The following is a 15,948-nucleotide window of genomic DNA, read 5'->3' on the forward strand; positions in this document are numbered from 1 at the left end:
GGTTGGGGGAGTGGGTCAAGTTAAAATGCCAAAAGTCCTCTGTTCTTCCTGAGCTTTTGCATTATTCCTTTAATAGAGATTTCCAAGATTCTTGAAAACTTTGGTTAAATTTTAGAGTTCTGAATTTGTTATTATTTTAAATTATTGAATTAACTCAAGTAAATTTTGCTAGGTTTTCACTGCTATTATGTAGAAATAGATTTATAGAGGTATTCACTTGATCATTCCCTCCACCTGTTTTTGAGCCTCTGTAGGATCTGGTTCTCTGACTGGAATTTAAATATTTGATTATGATAATCTGTTTTTAAAAATAGAACATTCAAGAACTTTAAATGTGTGTGTATTCATTTCTCTAAAAAGTAAACGGTATAATGAATTTTGTAGTATTCCTCTTTTGTTTGCTTTTCATGATCTATGTATAAATATATATACATATATATATATCCCTTAGGCAAGATATTGTTTAGTTTTGCTTGTTTTTACAAAAACAATATTATAGTGAAGGTATTTGTTCATAAAATACCTTCCCCTTCCCTCAACCTTATTTCTAAGAGTCATTAACAAGTATAGCCACAGTTCATTTATTTTCATTGTTCAAATGTTTTTAATAGCAAGAATGCATAACATTCCATTGTATAAATGTCAATTACATAAAGCTGGTTAACAGCAGTCAAATCATTATATCCTTACTGTCTTACTATCTTTCAGTATTGAAAGTGGGGTTTTAAAATCTCTGGCTATAATTGATGAAATAAATAGGTACAGAGAATAAAGGCAATGATTCAATGTAAGGGAAATAAGAATTCTCAATAAATAAGTATAAAAATATAGGGCAAATGTCATACGGAAATGAAGACAATTTTTTTCATAAGCTTGAAGAAGTTAAGTTTCAATTAAAAGTGCTCACTTTTTTTTAAACCAAATTAAATATAAATACAAATTCATCTAGTTTTTTTTTTTTTCATGGTGAAAATTTGAACTTGCATGATATTGAAAATCTCTTACAAGCTTCCTAGCAGGAAAAAACTGCTGCTGTATTTCAAGGGACTCAAATAAGGTAAGCCTCAGAACTCCCTGAAGCACCAAGTGCTGGAAGATGATAGAGCATCTATCAAAGAGGTTTGTGATAAAAGTCTGTGCTTCAAGTATTCTCTTCCTAGTGAAAATGTTATTCATATGTATAGACAATAGAAAAACGTTCTCAAATATGCTAAGACACAGAAAACATACTACCCACACGTCATTGAAAATTTACTTGGGCTCCTTGCTGATCAAAGGCAGTGCATCAGTATCACCTGGGAGCTTGTTAGTAATGCAGGATCACAAGCCCCTCCCCAGACCTCTGGAAATTAGAACCTGCATTCTAACAAGATCCCTAGGTGATTGATATGCATATTAAAGTTTGGAAAGCGTGGCTCTTACTGATCAAAAGTCAAAAATAAGAAGTAAAGAAAGAGGAAGTCTGACTATAAAAAGACTATATTATCCATTAATACAATTTAAACATATAGAGATGTTTAGATAATCCTTGAGTATTAAAAATCATCTTTGAAATATGATCTGTAATGTAAAAGTGTAATAAAACCATTTATGTTTAAAACCTTAGGTTATATTGGCCAAGATCAGTATAATGTGGGAAATAAGATTGTACTAAATTCTTTAAAGGTAAAGATGATGTCATTTCATTTTTTCACCATCTTTTTCACCATCATGAGGATGGTGTCATTTCACAAAGGAAGCAGTGTGACGTGCCGAAAACAAGACGACCTATGAATTTATTAACTATGGAAATTACAGCTGAATAAATTAGACCATTGTTTTTAGAAAACCTTTAAGATAGGGTTAAGAACATTTCCTGTGAGGAAAAAGTTGGGGGAATAATGATTTAATATTATTACTATGTATTTCTATTCTATGGTGGCTTGGTGGTAAAGAATCTTCCTGCCAATGCAGGAGACATGGGTTCGATTTCTGCATTGGGAAGACCCCCTACAGAAAGAAATGGCAACCCATTCCAGTATTCTTGCCCGGAGATTTCCTATGGATAGAGGAGACTGGTGGGCTACCGTCCATGGAGTCACAAAGAGTCAGATATGACTTAGTGACTAAACAACAGCAACAAAAGTTAGTGATATCTATTCTCTGGACAAAACCGCACTTTGATTCTTTTTTTTTTTTTTAATTACCAGGTGGAAACTAAAAAGATATCAAAAGATGGAAAATGATCAGTGAATTTTATTAGTTTATTCCCTATTGATTGCAAAACTGAGTATTTTCTGTCCTGCTTCCAGACTCTTCCTGAAGGTGGGCTTCTCCATGGTTTCAAACAATCCTATGCGGTGGGGGCAATAGCAAAGGGATTTTGCATGTAATTGACAGCCAGCAGTTAACCACTGCAGTGACAACCAGGTCAATGTGTCACCTTGGAAGTGAGGGTGGGGGGAAGTGGACAATGGCAAGAGTGTGGCTCCATTCTTTAAATTCTTTTTTTCAGAGACAATAATGTGAGGCCACCATCTCAAATTCTTTTTGTCTTATATTAGGTATAAAGGAACAAACTTCATCTAATTTTATTTTTTTCTCTGCTTTAAAAATCAATAATGCTATTATAAAATACTTTACATTGTAGATAATTATAGAGGTTAGTGTGAACACTTAGATATCTGTGATCATGTTAATTAAATTATAAGATTTTTGCCATCTTTACTGGAGATACTAAGAAAATTAGAGTTAAGAAAACTCCCTATCTCTATTTTCTTGCCCCATTCCAGAAATAACTACTATCATGAATTTAATGTCTTTCATGTTGATGGTTTTTAAAGTATTTTTGTACAAATCTAAACCTCCGTGTGTGTGTGTGTTCAGTTGCTCAGTTGTGTCTGATTCTTTGCGACCTCATGGACTGTAGCCCACCAGGCTCCTCTGTCAATAGTATCCTCTAGGCAAGAGTACTGGAGTGGGTTGCCATTTCCTACTCCAAAACTTCCATGACTGTTTGACAAATACTTGTGGATTTTAAAACTGTGTTGTACTGTGTGTTTCCTTCTGCAACTTTTTTTTTCAACATCGTTTCTGAGAACTGTCCCTGCTAGTTATATGTAGACCCCATGTATTCATTTTAACAGCTGCAGTTTTCCATTGTTGAATATGCTACAATCTCTCTCGTCCCCTGTAATGGAGCATTGAATTTGTTTCTGAGCTTTTGCTTTTGCGCAGAGTAACACGAGGGTCATTCTCACATAGGTCTCCTTGTGCACACATGTAATCTGAGTTTCCTAGATATTACCAAGTTGCTCTATAATGCATGAGTACCAAGCTCCTCTCTCCTCAGCAGTGCATGAGAAGTCGTAGTGCCACACCACTTCATCAACCCCTGACATTGTAACATTTTTAACATAATATTTGCTACTTTAATGGGCATAAAATTTTATCTCAGTATTTTAATTTGTATTTTTCTTGTAATTTTGGGGGCTGAACACCTTTTCATTAATTGGCTATCCAGATTTTCTCTTCTGTGAATTGTTGCTCATTTTCTTTACCCATTTTTGAAACTAGACTTTTCAATTTTTGTTTTCCATCAACTTGTTGGAATGCCCTGTGAATCCTGGGTACAAACTGTTTCCTGATTATATGCCTTCTCCCAAACTGTGGCTCCATTTTTAATGCTGTTGTTTGCCAAAGCTTTTACTTATATAATCAAATATAACAATGTGGATTTTACTCTATGTCCTCTTTATGAAATTCTTTTCTAAGTTCCTACTGATGTTCTTCTGTCTTTTATTCTAAAAAATTTCTACCTATTACTGATTTTCTTGTCCAGTGTGAGGTAGAGATCTAATTTTATTTTATTGCAAATGGATGAACAGTGGCCCCAACGCTACTGACAGTTCTATCCTTTTTCTCTTTGTAATATCACTTTTATCCTAAACCTGGTATCATTCTGTAAGAATGTAAGATTTTTCTTTTCCATTGGTCATGTCGTGTGGCATGCAGGATCTTAGTTCTTTGACCAGGGATGGAACCCATGCCCCCTGCATTAGGAGAGCAGAGTCTTAACCACTGGACCACCAGGGAAGTCTCTAGAATGTATGATCTATGATGCCAAAGGCCTTGGTCGTTTTTGTTCACGGATGTATGCTAAACATCTAGGACAGTGCCTGGCACATAGTAGCTATTTAAATTTATAGGTAAATGAATGAATATTCAAAAGGCATTTCTGGTGTAGAACATAAGCAAGCATGATTTCTCGATAAAGGGACTTTAATTGGGGGATTTAAAGCTGTTTTAGTGTTTTCCTATCTTCTTCCTGAGAGGTAGCCCGTGTCTCTGAAGAGTCAGAGAGACTTTATAATACCTCATTTGAGAACAATAACTACATGAATTGAATCTTTTCTAGTTAAAAGAAAAAATTGTTTCACTTCAGTAATAGATACCAGAGGAACCATTACGTAAACTTTTAAATGTAGATATTATGTGATAACATTTAAGTGTGAATGGAAGAGGAGACAGAAAGGATAAAATATGATTGATTGGGTATCAAGTGACTTTTACTCCTACTTCCTGTTTCTTTTTTTTAAGGAATATAATCATAATACTACAGGGGTTATCTTGGAAGGGAGTGATTGGAATGTGGGGAGGGAAGTTTAGGGTGATGGGTATGTTCTGTGGCAGCAGTGACAATCCTGTGGGAAACTGTCATGACATTGTCCTTCAGGATTTCATTCAGGTCTGGAATTGAAGGGTTTTTTGAGTTTACACTCCACTTCTGGTGATTTGATAATGGCTTTTTGGTGTAAAATCATGGGGAGAAACAAAAAGCCCTGAGGAGTTCAGATACCATTTATCTAGGAGAGTCAAAAAGAGAGTTTGGGCATAAATACCTTGAACAATAACTTCAGTTGGAAAGAGTTGGTTTCATTGAATTTCTCTACCCTATAAGATTACTGCTATGGTGTTTGAGAAATCAGCATCTCATGAGGAGTCTAATGCCTGCAGCATCGCAGTCGCGGTGGCCTTTGGCATTGGCCGGTGGAATCCCTCTGCTTCCCTGAGTGCACATAGATGTACCCCCTCCATGTCCATTGTGGCGTACAGAGAGTCACCTCAGTGCGCTGTAACCACGCATGGCGACGATGCACCTGTTTGAGGGGCCTCATGGTGTGGAGGGGGCTTCTCCAGTGGCTCAGTGGTAAAGAATCCACCTGCAGTGCAGGAGCTGCAGGAGACTTGGGTTCGATCCCTAGATTGACAAGATCCTTTGGGGAAGGACCTGGAAATCCACTCCTGTATTTTTGCCCAGAGAATCCCATGGACAGAGGAGCCTGGTGGGCTACAGTCCACAGGGTTGCAAAGTGTTGGACATGACTGAAACAACTTAGCAAGCACACACACACCAGTATAGAGGATGGATTGGGATGGATTATCCTGTTCACAGAGTTGGACACTACTGAGCACCCACCCACCCACCCACCCACACACACACACACACACCCTCTTCTCAGGAAATCTGATCATGTTATAGGTTAAAATGTTCACAAGTTTTAAATCAATGAGTGATTTATTTATCTGTTGCAACAGATGACATCATTTGATCCCCTTATTTTCTGAGGCCAGAACCTTCACTTATCACATGACATGAGATGTGTGAATTCTTCTGTGCTTGAGATGTCTTTAAATCTTTATACCAGTCCAAGGTCATCTGGAGGGAGAGTCAGGTTTCCTGTCTCTCTCCATCCCCTACTACTCATACACTCCTCCCTTAGTACCCTTATTATGAGTTATGTAAAGGTTTGTGTTTTATCTCTATTTAATTGAAAGTTAGTAAACAGAGAGGTCTTTGAGAGCAAGGAGTTGGTGTTCTTCACTCTTGTAGCTGTGGGCCTGGCACAATGTCTGGAGCTTCAAGGAAGCAGAGTGTGTGAGGTAAAATGAGATAGAAGCTTGCCTAAATTAGCTGGGCTACACTAGCTGTCCCATGACGCAGGCTAGTGTTCTATGATTAATCAACTTCCCCTCACTTCAATTTGTATGTGTAAGTTTTTTATGTTTCATTTTTTATTGAGGTATGGTTGATTTACAGTGTTGTATTAGTTTCATGTGAAAAACAAAATGATTCACAAATACATATATATATATATATATACTTTTTCATATTCTTTTCCATTATAGGTTATTACAAGATATTGAATATAGTTCCCTGTGCTGTATAGTCCTTGTTCATGTTCTATATATAGTAGTGTGTAACTATTAATCTCAAACTTCTAATTTATCTCCCACTCCCCCTTTCCCCTTAGATAACCATGTTTATTTTCTGTTTATTAGTCTACTTCTGTTTTGTAAATAATTTCATTTGTATCCTTTTTTAGATTCCGTGTATAAGTGATACTGGGAGAAGGCAATGGCAACCCACTCCAGTACTCTTGCCTGGAAAATCCCATGGGTGGAGGAGCCTGGTAGGCTGTAGTCCATGGGGTCACGAAGAGTTGGATACAACTGAGTAACTTCACTTTCACTTTTCACTTTCATGCATTGGAGAAGGAAATGGCAGCCCACTCCAGTGTTCTTGCCTGGAGAATCCCAGAGACGGCGGAGCCTGGTGGACTGCCATCTATGGGGTCGCACAGAGTCAGATACGACTGAAGTGACTTAGCAGCAGCAGCATAAGTGATAACATATGATATTTGTTTTTGTCTGTCTGATTTACTTCGCTTGGTGTTTGTAATCTTTGATTTTTGTTTATCTGCTTCAGAATTTTAAATTTTTATGGAAATTGGTAGAGTTAGATATATATATCAGTTTCAAAGAATGACAATTTGTTTAAGGCTCCTTCTAGTTCTGGCCTAATCTGAATCATTGGTTAAGAGTTTCAGGACAATTTGTAGCATTAAAACAAGTGTTAAATCACAAGTGATAATATCATGGTGAAAATTGTAAATTTACCAATATATCGGAGCTAAAAACCCATCTGAACAACTTGAATTTTTATATCCATCTCTTAGTACATTTGTGTTTTTTTTTTTTAAATTAGTTTTCTAAAATCAGAGTGTCTGGGGATGAACCCTGTTGTGAAGCTGGTCATCAGAACTGGTAGGGTTTGAGACCTCAACTGAGCAACATTTTACTGAGGTGTTCACTGGGCCAGGCAAGAATAGTCTGGCCAAGTAATCAGTTTTTTTTTTTAGACAGGCTGCTGGCTGTTAGACATATATCTGTGTGTGGGATGCTGAAAAGGAAACAGTAAATAAGAAGACATCTAATTCTCCTTTTTTTTTTGTTGATGTCATATATTTGTTGATGGATTATATTTCTGGGAGAAAGGAGGTTTCTAGATAAGTAGTACCATTCTTTCAAATTGAAAAATATGAAATGTGTTAAGAGTTCCTGGGGACTTGACTGAATAATCAGTTCTAGGAGCTTTGCCCGTCTGTAAGACCCAAATTTGCTTCCCTGCAAGAGTGTATTAGTCCTTGGGGCCTACGGGAAGCAAATGTTGACAGCAGCACTTAAATCAGCGTGCTGTTCTTTACTGCAGGCATTTTCGCCTTGTAGAGACATCACAGTCATGCTGTTGTACACTTTTCCCCCTCATTGTAGATTACATTTTCCAGGTGAATAGAACTTGAAGCCCTCAGATGATATAGCATCCCTGTGAGAAATTATGTAGCTAGGATAGAGACCTATTCCCAAACAATTACCAAATAAAGCAGCCTTCAGAGCCTGCCATTATACCAGTGTTACTCTCAGTCAGGTACTGCCGTCCACATCATTTCCTAGGCAGGAAGCACATCGTTTTAAGTGGCATACTGTCACCCTTCGTGTCAGATAGGCTTTGGATGTTGGGCCCCAAAAGGTCTTATTTGCTATTTTAGCAGAGACTCATCTTTTCTCTGCCAAACTGTTTTTAATGAGAGGGCTGTAGTTATTACACACTTTCTCCCCTTTCTTTTAGTATTTATAAAGCCAAGAACCCTGTAAAAGTTTGCTTTTGTGTGCGTACGTAGGGATACATATTTTGGTTAAGTGCTGACACCTTTTATTTAAATCTTCCAGAGGAATCAGCTGTCTCTTTTTTGCTTATCTTGCTGTACTTTCACTTTTAATACTCCGGTCACTCTTTCAAATGCCTCAGGGAAGTAAGTTAATGGTTTGGTGGAAATGGGAAGAGAGAGAAATTTTCAGAAATGTTTTCTGGGTTATATTATTTATACATTTGTTGGTGGTATTTATTGTCTTCCTAAAATATGAAGAGTTCCAGTATTTTAATTGTCATTCTGGTATTTTGTTCTCAGCAACAAGCTTAAATCAGTCAGTTTTGTAAGGAAGGAACACTTGAAAAAAAAAAAATCTCTCCAAAATAGAACATTAAGGAACCTAACACTGAGTCACTGACATGTGTATTTCTGTATACATCATAATAAAGTAAAAATCATGGAAGCTTAGTTCATTTGATCAAAATGATATGTCTTTAATAGCAATTTCTTTTCTTTCAACATTTTACCCAATTTATCCAATTAGTTACTTATTTAATAATAGAAGAGATAAATATTAATTTGGTTTCAGAGACTTGAGTCCTCACTAAGTGAATGATTTTGTTCATCTCTTTGGTAATTCAGAGTTATAATTAGTTAATGTATTGATATGAGATGCTTCTTTGTACCTGTGAAGATTTCCCAGTATGGTAGAGACTGCTGGTGCCCTTGTTATGAATAAAGTGTGCCCCACTGTGAAAAGACACAATCATATAAAATGAAAACAATAGGAAGAAGTAAGCCTTCTGAGCAACCTCATGTACAGGGTCAACGTATTATGTGCTTTGCTGTGTAGACATCTCATTTGATCCTCAAATGTTGTGAGTAAAGTGTTACTGTCCCCATTTTACAGATGAGGAAACTGAGGCTCAACAAAAGTGAATAACTGGCTGAAAAATAGGAAGATGAAAAGAAAAGAAATATGTTTTTCTGATGCCAAAGCCCTTACTTATTCTCATCATGCTTCCAGAATGGTTTTGGTAAGTGGAGGGGGAGAACTGCCATTCAAGAAACATACTACTTTGCATTTAGAATTCACTTCTGATGATATGATGGAGCCATTCCTTACTCTTTTGGATTTAAGTTAAGGATTCTGTAGGAAGGGAAGGAGGAAGAAGTTTTCAGAAATATCTTCTTGCCTGTATTATTATTTATGTGTCTATTTATTGGCCTTATTATCTTTCCAGTGGGTGGAAGCCTTCAACATCTCGGTTGTTATTTTAAATTTTCTAGGGGAAAAGACACTTGAAACAGTCCTCAGTCTTAAACTAGGACCTCTAGCCTTAAGTAACTGACTATTCTCCTGTAAAACAGATTCATTCAAAATGTGTCCTTTCACCCTTTGTGTTTGATGATATGAATGTCTCCAGTTTGTTAATTAATATTGTGCTTATTTTTGGTATGATTCATGTGTCTTTCCAGCCTGGTTGTGCACTGAATCTTATCAAAATGAATCAGTATTTCTCTGAGCTGACATTGGGTCTAAAATGTCCCAGCAGTGTTGGTTATTAAATAGTACGTTAAATGTTACTTGGTCTCTTTGTGCTTTTTATATGTGTATTGACTTATCATATGCACTTTCAATGGCCTGCAGGGAAAAAATATAAAATATACAAAGAAATTCTGGTTATTTGAGAAATAGTAACTCAGGTTACTTAGTAACTTCCCTGGTGGCTCAGACAGTAAAGAATCTGGCTGTGATGCGGGAGACCTGGGCTCGATCCCCGGGTTGGGAAGATCCCCGGGTTGAGGAGGGCATGGCAACCCACTCCAGTATCCTTGCCTGGAGAATCCCCATGGACAGAGGAGCCTTATGGGCTACATCCATGGGGTTGCAAAGAATTGTACACAACTGAGTGACTAAGCACAGCACAGCACAACTGAAGTATTGACAGATGGAAAATGAACAAATGGTAAGTGCCAAGTGATAATTTTTCTTTTAAAAAAGAATAATTTGAAGCATACTTATTTCATTGTAAACCAGAAAACTGTGACTATGTTTCTTGTCTCCTGTGTGCATGCGTGCTAAGTCACTTCAGTCGTGTCTGATCCTGCAACCCTATGGACTGTAGCCCACCAGGCTCATCTGTCCATGGGCTTCTCCAGGCAAGAATACTGGAGTGGGTTGCTATACCCTCCTCCGGGGGATCTTCCCAACTCAGGGATCAAACCTGTGTCTTTTATGTCTTTTGCACTGGCAGGCGGGTTCTTTACCACTAGTGCTACCTGGGAAGCTCCTTTTTGTCTCCTCAGTTCAGTTCAGTTGCTCAGTCGTGTCCGACTCCTTGCGACCCCATGAATCACAGCACGCCAGGCCTCCCTGTCCATCACCAACTCCCGGAGTTCACTCAAACTCATGTCCATCGAGTCGGTGATGCCATCCAGCCATCTCATTCTCTGTCGTCCCCGTCTCCTCCCACCCCCAATCCTTCCCAGCATCAGAGTCTTTTCCAGTGAGGCAACTTGTCGCATGAGGTGGCCAAAGTATTGGAGCTTCAGCTTTAGCATCGGTCCTTCCAATGAACACCCAGGACTGATCTCCTTTAGAATGGACTGGTTGGATCTCCTTGCAGTCCAAGGGACTCTCAAGAGTCTTCTCCAGCACCACAGTTCAAAAGCATCAAATCTTCGGCGATCAGCTTTCTTCACAGTCCAACTCTCACATCCATACATGACCACTGGAAAAACCATAGCCTTGACTAGATTGACCTTTGTTGGCAGAGTAATGTCTCTGCTTTTTAATATACTATCTAGGTTGGTCATAACTTTCCTTCCAAGGAGTAAGCATCTTTTAATTTCATGGCTGCAATCAGCATCTGCAGTATCGGTTAATCTTACCATGTTTGCAGTTACATCACATTCATTTTTAATAGGAGCATTAAATGAAGATAATTAGTTTTAGCTGGTAGTTAGGAAGAGCTTTTAAAATTTATCAGTTTCAGATGTCAGATTCCCAAACCTCCCCCCATCCACTTACTTTTCCTAAATGCACTTGTCCTCCTCCCCATCCTACTATCCAAACTTTAGAATCCAAATAGTTTTGCAATCTGTAGATAAGAAAACTAGATTCTAAATCTGAATGCAAGCATGAGAACAGTGAAATTTTAAGTGCAATTGATCACTAAGTTCAGTGCTGTGTCAGCAGGTAATACTATAGTAAGACTGACATATTGAATGGTTCTACATCCAGAGATTTAAACTCATGTCAGCACATACTCCATTCACTTCAGGCTGTGCACAAACATAAGTCAGCTTTGAATATGTTATAATGTAATCCGGTATAGATAGAAGCTGCAGGAGATTTGTAAAGAGAAACATAAAGGTAAACCTCCATGGCCCCGGTTCTTTGGAGGTCATTTGAGAACTTTGTCTCCTCCAGATCTTCACAGTCATGCCTATTGGCATCACTTATCCACTCCCCATGGGAATTCCAGGATCCCAAGGAACATGTTGAATGATCTCTATAGTCAGGAATTAGATGAGGAAAGATTAAATCTTTGTACCAGACACCTCACTTTGAAGTCTGTCATTAGTTATTGTTGTCTCTTTAATGTGACTCAATGCTTTCAGGAACATTTTACAGGTAGTAGAAATTGCTTGACAACATGTTAGACTGAATGTTGTGTCCGAGGCATTCCTCTTAAAGCTTGGCCTTAAGTTGTGTCCTATGATATTGTATTACTTTTAGCATAAGTAATATTGGTGCATAGAAACTGCTATGGGAAGGTAGCCTTCAGAATGTCTAAGTATGGCTCCTAACTGTTTTTATGATTTTGGTTCACCTGCCTACCCACTCCAGTTTCTCGCACGTATATAAAGGGAAATCCCATAGTCATCGATGTGTGTGCCATATACAAATACAGTGAACAAGACCCACATGACCTCACATTTTGTAGGTAGTCAGATACAACTCTGGATAGAATACTGTTGAGATATTTTATTGGAAAGGCATCAGAAACAGAAGTATCAGCTTCATCCTCAAAGGCATTTTCAATCTGGTGGATGAGATAGAATATACATAGATGTGAGTTACTTGAACTTTACAACTCACCCTGCAAATGAGTGGAGGCCCAGAGCCCCAGGCTAAGGAGGCTCACAGCAAGGTGGTATTCAACAGTATTCCATCAAGGAGGGCTTAAGGAGGTGGTAAACTTTTTTGCATTGTTTTCTAAAAAGCTTAAAAAAATAATATATCATTACAAGTGATCTGAAAGTTCAAATAATTCAGAGTTACATACAGTATTGGATATAAATTTTCCCTCATAACTTTCCTCCAACTTACTATTCCACTCATTTATCCAAAGAACTTCTATTAGCATTTACTATGTAATGCACTATTTATCTATTCAGACATCTCTTTATCTATCATCTATGTTTTATGATATACCATATACATTATTCTGAATATGACTTTTAACTTGTCAACATGTATTAGAAATTTTCTCATGTTAGCATATGTATACATGTGTTTTATCCTTTTGAAAAATTTTATGTAGCATGAATGTATCATAATTAAAACTTTCATTTACTGATATATTTTTCTATCACAACCAGCACTGTGATGAAAATCCTTGCAGTTAATTAATTTATCTAATATTTTTGGGGATTATTACGTGTCAGATATTGTCTCAGGTATGGCAAAAATGAACACAAAACACAAAATAAGCAATAATAAAAATATGTGGTTCCTGCCAGATTTGGAACAAGGCTGAGGTGAGTGAGCCATTTGTCTTAGGCCCAAAATTCAAGCTCAGTAATCAAGACAAGGGACTTTTGAGGTGGCTCAGTGGTAAGAATCCACCTACCAATGCAGGAGACACACGAGAGAAAGGTTCGATCCCTGAGTTGGAAAAATCTCCTGGAAGGGGAAATGGCAACCCACTCCAGTATTCTTGCCTGAAAAATCCCTTGGACAGAGAAGTCTGGTGGGCTACAGTCCATGGGGTCACAAAGAGTTGGACATGACTGAGTGACTGAGCATTCATGCAATCAAGATAAATAATATTTTAATATACTTTAAAAAATAAAATTTTAAAATTCTATGATAAAATATGACATTTTGAAGAAAAGCAGATTCTGTGCTTAGCTTGCACTAAGGATATATTAAATAATCACAAAATTACTATTTTATTTTTATTACTATTATTCACAAATTGTGATTAAAAAACACTAGGACAGTAAAAAAGAGGATTTTGTGCTAAATTATATTTAGGTTTCAGAGACTGTCACAGATTAGGTTCCTTGAAAAGCCATTTCAAAGATTAACAGTTAGGGCATTTATTAAGGCATGTTCTTGGGACGAACTCCCGAGAGGGAAGGAACAGAAGTGGGATTTGGCAGGATAAGATTTGGCAGCATTTGCAATGCTCTGTTAATGGACACCTCAGGTGATCCTCTAGGGAATTCTGAAGATAGGATGACTTCTCAAAGCCCTACTAAGTTAGGATGGTGGGTCTGGGCTTTTCAGTCCTCATGTCAATGTGTCACTTGATGTGGACTGCCCTGGAACGCGGTGTGTCCCTGGACCAGTTGGCTCTCTTCATTTAAGGCAGTTCCTGAAAGGGTTGACTGTGGACTGCTGGCTGCACTCCCAACATCTTGGTAATAAGTGTTTCATTCTTGAAGGGTGGGGGGCTGAGAGCACATCAGAGAGATGACAGGGTCCATCAGAGAGCTTTCCCAGAGGAACTGAGGCCTGCTGGTGAAGTAATAATGTGACATTCATTCAGCAAGTATTTATGAAGCTGCTGTGACACGATGGGCCTGTATTAAGTTCTGGGAAACAGAGCAGAGAACAAAGACAGATTTTTTAATTGAAAGCTTATGTTGTGCCAAACCATGTGTTAAACCTTTCACATGAATTATTTGATTCTTTCTTTCTGATGAACTTGTAAAAAGCTTCTATTACTACCTCTATTTAATAGATTTATTATCTCTATTTAATAGATGAGGAAAGTGAGGTTCAGAGATTTTGCATCTTACCCAGAATCCCAGAGTTAACAGAGTTGGAAGTAGGATTTGAACCTAAAGTTTTCATACTGTAGATCCTTGGGTGTAGTTGACCTCAATAATTCCTCTTATTGTGTGCATGTTAGACTATTTCTATATTTTGATATCTAGAAGTATAGTAGTTGGGTCAAAGTGTGTATGCATTTTATTTATTTATTTTTTTGCTATATTTACACTTTTTAATTTTTTTTTTATTTTTTGTAATTAATTTATTTTTTATTGGAGGCAAGTTATTTTACAATATTATATTGGTTGGTTTTGCCATACATTGACATGAATTCGCCCCGGGTTTACATAAGTTCCTCCTCCTGAACCCCCCTCCCACCTCCCTCCTCCCTTTATCCTCCCTCTGGGTCATCCCCACATGCCAGCCCCGAGCCTCCTATAACATGCATCGACCCTGAACTAGTGATTCATTTCACATATGACGACATACGTGTTTCAATGCCATTCTCCCAAATCATCCAACCCTCACCCTCTCCCACAGAGTCCCAAAGACTGATCTATACACCTGTGTCTCTTTTGCTGTCTTGTATACAGGGTTATCATTTGCATCTTTCTAAATTCCATATATATGCGTTAGTATGCTGTATTGGTGTTTTTCTTTCTGGCTTACTTCACTCTGTATAATAGGCTCCAGTTTCATCCACCTCATTAGAACTGATTCAAATGTATTCTTTTTAATGGCTGAATAATACTCCATTGTGTATATGTACCAAAGCTTTCTTATCCATTCGTCTGCAGATGGACATCTAGGTTGCTTCCATGTCCTGGCTATTATAAACAGTGCTGCAATGAACATTGGAGTACACGTGTCTCTTTCAATTCTGGTTTCCTCGGTGTGTATGCCCAGGAGTGCGATTGCTGGATCATATGGGAGTTCTATTTCCAGTTTTTTGAGGAATCTCCACACTGTTCTCCATAGTGGCTGTACTAGTTTGCATTCCCACCAACAGTGTAAGAGGGTTCCTTTCTCTCCACATCCTCTCCAGCATTTATTGCATGTAGACTTTTGGATAGCAGCCATTTTGACAGGTGTGAAATGGTATCTCATTGTGGTTTTGATTTGCATTTCTCTGATTATGAGGGATGTTGAGCATTTTTTCATGTGTTTGTTAGCCATCTTAATGTCTTCTTTGGAGAAATGTCTGTTTAGTTCTTTGGCCCATTTTTTGATTGGGTCATTTATTTTTCTGGAATTGAGCTGCAGGAGCTGCTTGTATATTTTGGAGATTAATCCTTTATCAGTTGCTTCATTTGCTATTATTTTCTCCCATTCTGAAGGCTGTCTTTTGACCTTGCTTATAGTTTCCTTAGCTGTGCAGAAGCTTTTGATTTTAATTAGATCCCATTTGTTTATTTTTGCTTTTATTTCCAATATTCTGGGAGGTGGGTCATGGAGGATCCTGCTGTGATTTATGTCGGAGAGTGTTTTGCCTACGTTCTCCTCTAGGAGTTTTATAGTTTCTGGTCTTACATTTAGCTCTCTAATCCATTTTGAGTTTATTTTGGTGTATGGTGTTAGGAAGTGTTCTAGTTTCATTCTTTTACAAGTGGCTGACCCGTTTTCCCAGCACCACTTGTTAAAGAGACTGTCTTTTCTCCATTTTATATTCTTCCCTCCTTTGTCAAAGATGAGGTGTCCATAGGTGCGTGGATTTATCTCTGGGCTTTCTATTTTGTTCCATTGATCTATATTTCTGTCTTTATGCCAGTACCATACTGTCTTGATGACTGTGGCTTTGTAGTAGAGCCTGAAGTCCGGCAGGTTAATTCCCCCAGTTCCATTTTTCTTCCTCAAGATTGCTTTGGCTATTCGAGGTTTTTTGTGTTTCCATATAAATTGTGAGATTATTTGTTCTAGATCTGTGAAAAATATCGTTGGTAGCTTGATAGGGGTTGCATTGAATGT

At 37.8% G+C, this 15,948-nt stretch overlaps 1 long non-coding RNA gene across 2 annotated transcripts in view; it reads left to right on the forward strand.

Annotated features, from left to right (window-relative positions):
• The first annotated feature begins 1,451 nt into the window (after nt 1–1,451).
• LOC148777109 (uncharacterized) overlaps nt 1,452–15,948 on the forward strand; it is a 37,895-nt gene continuing 23,398 nt past the window's right edge. Inside the window, exons 1-2 of one of the 2 annotated variants that reach the window (XR_016038062.1) lie at nt 1,452–2,304; nt 8,881–9,007. This is a non-coding gene — a long non-coding RNA (uncharacterized LOC148777109). Of the gene's footprint in view, nt 2,305–8,188; nt 9,008–15,948 lie in introns of those variants that run through there. The other variant, XR_016038061.1, reaches the window with a different exon arrangement.

Source organism: Moschus berezovskii, chromosome 8 (assembly GCF_049115385.1).
Source record: "Moschus berezovskii isolate FMDL1 chromosome 8, NW_MosBer_1.0, whole genome shotgun sequence".
In the NCBI taxonomy this organism is placed as follows: Eukaryota; Metazoa; Chordata; class Mammalia; order Artiodactyla; family Moschidae; genus Moschus; species Moschus berezovskii.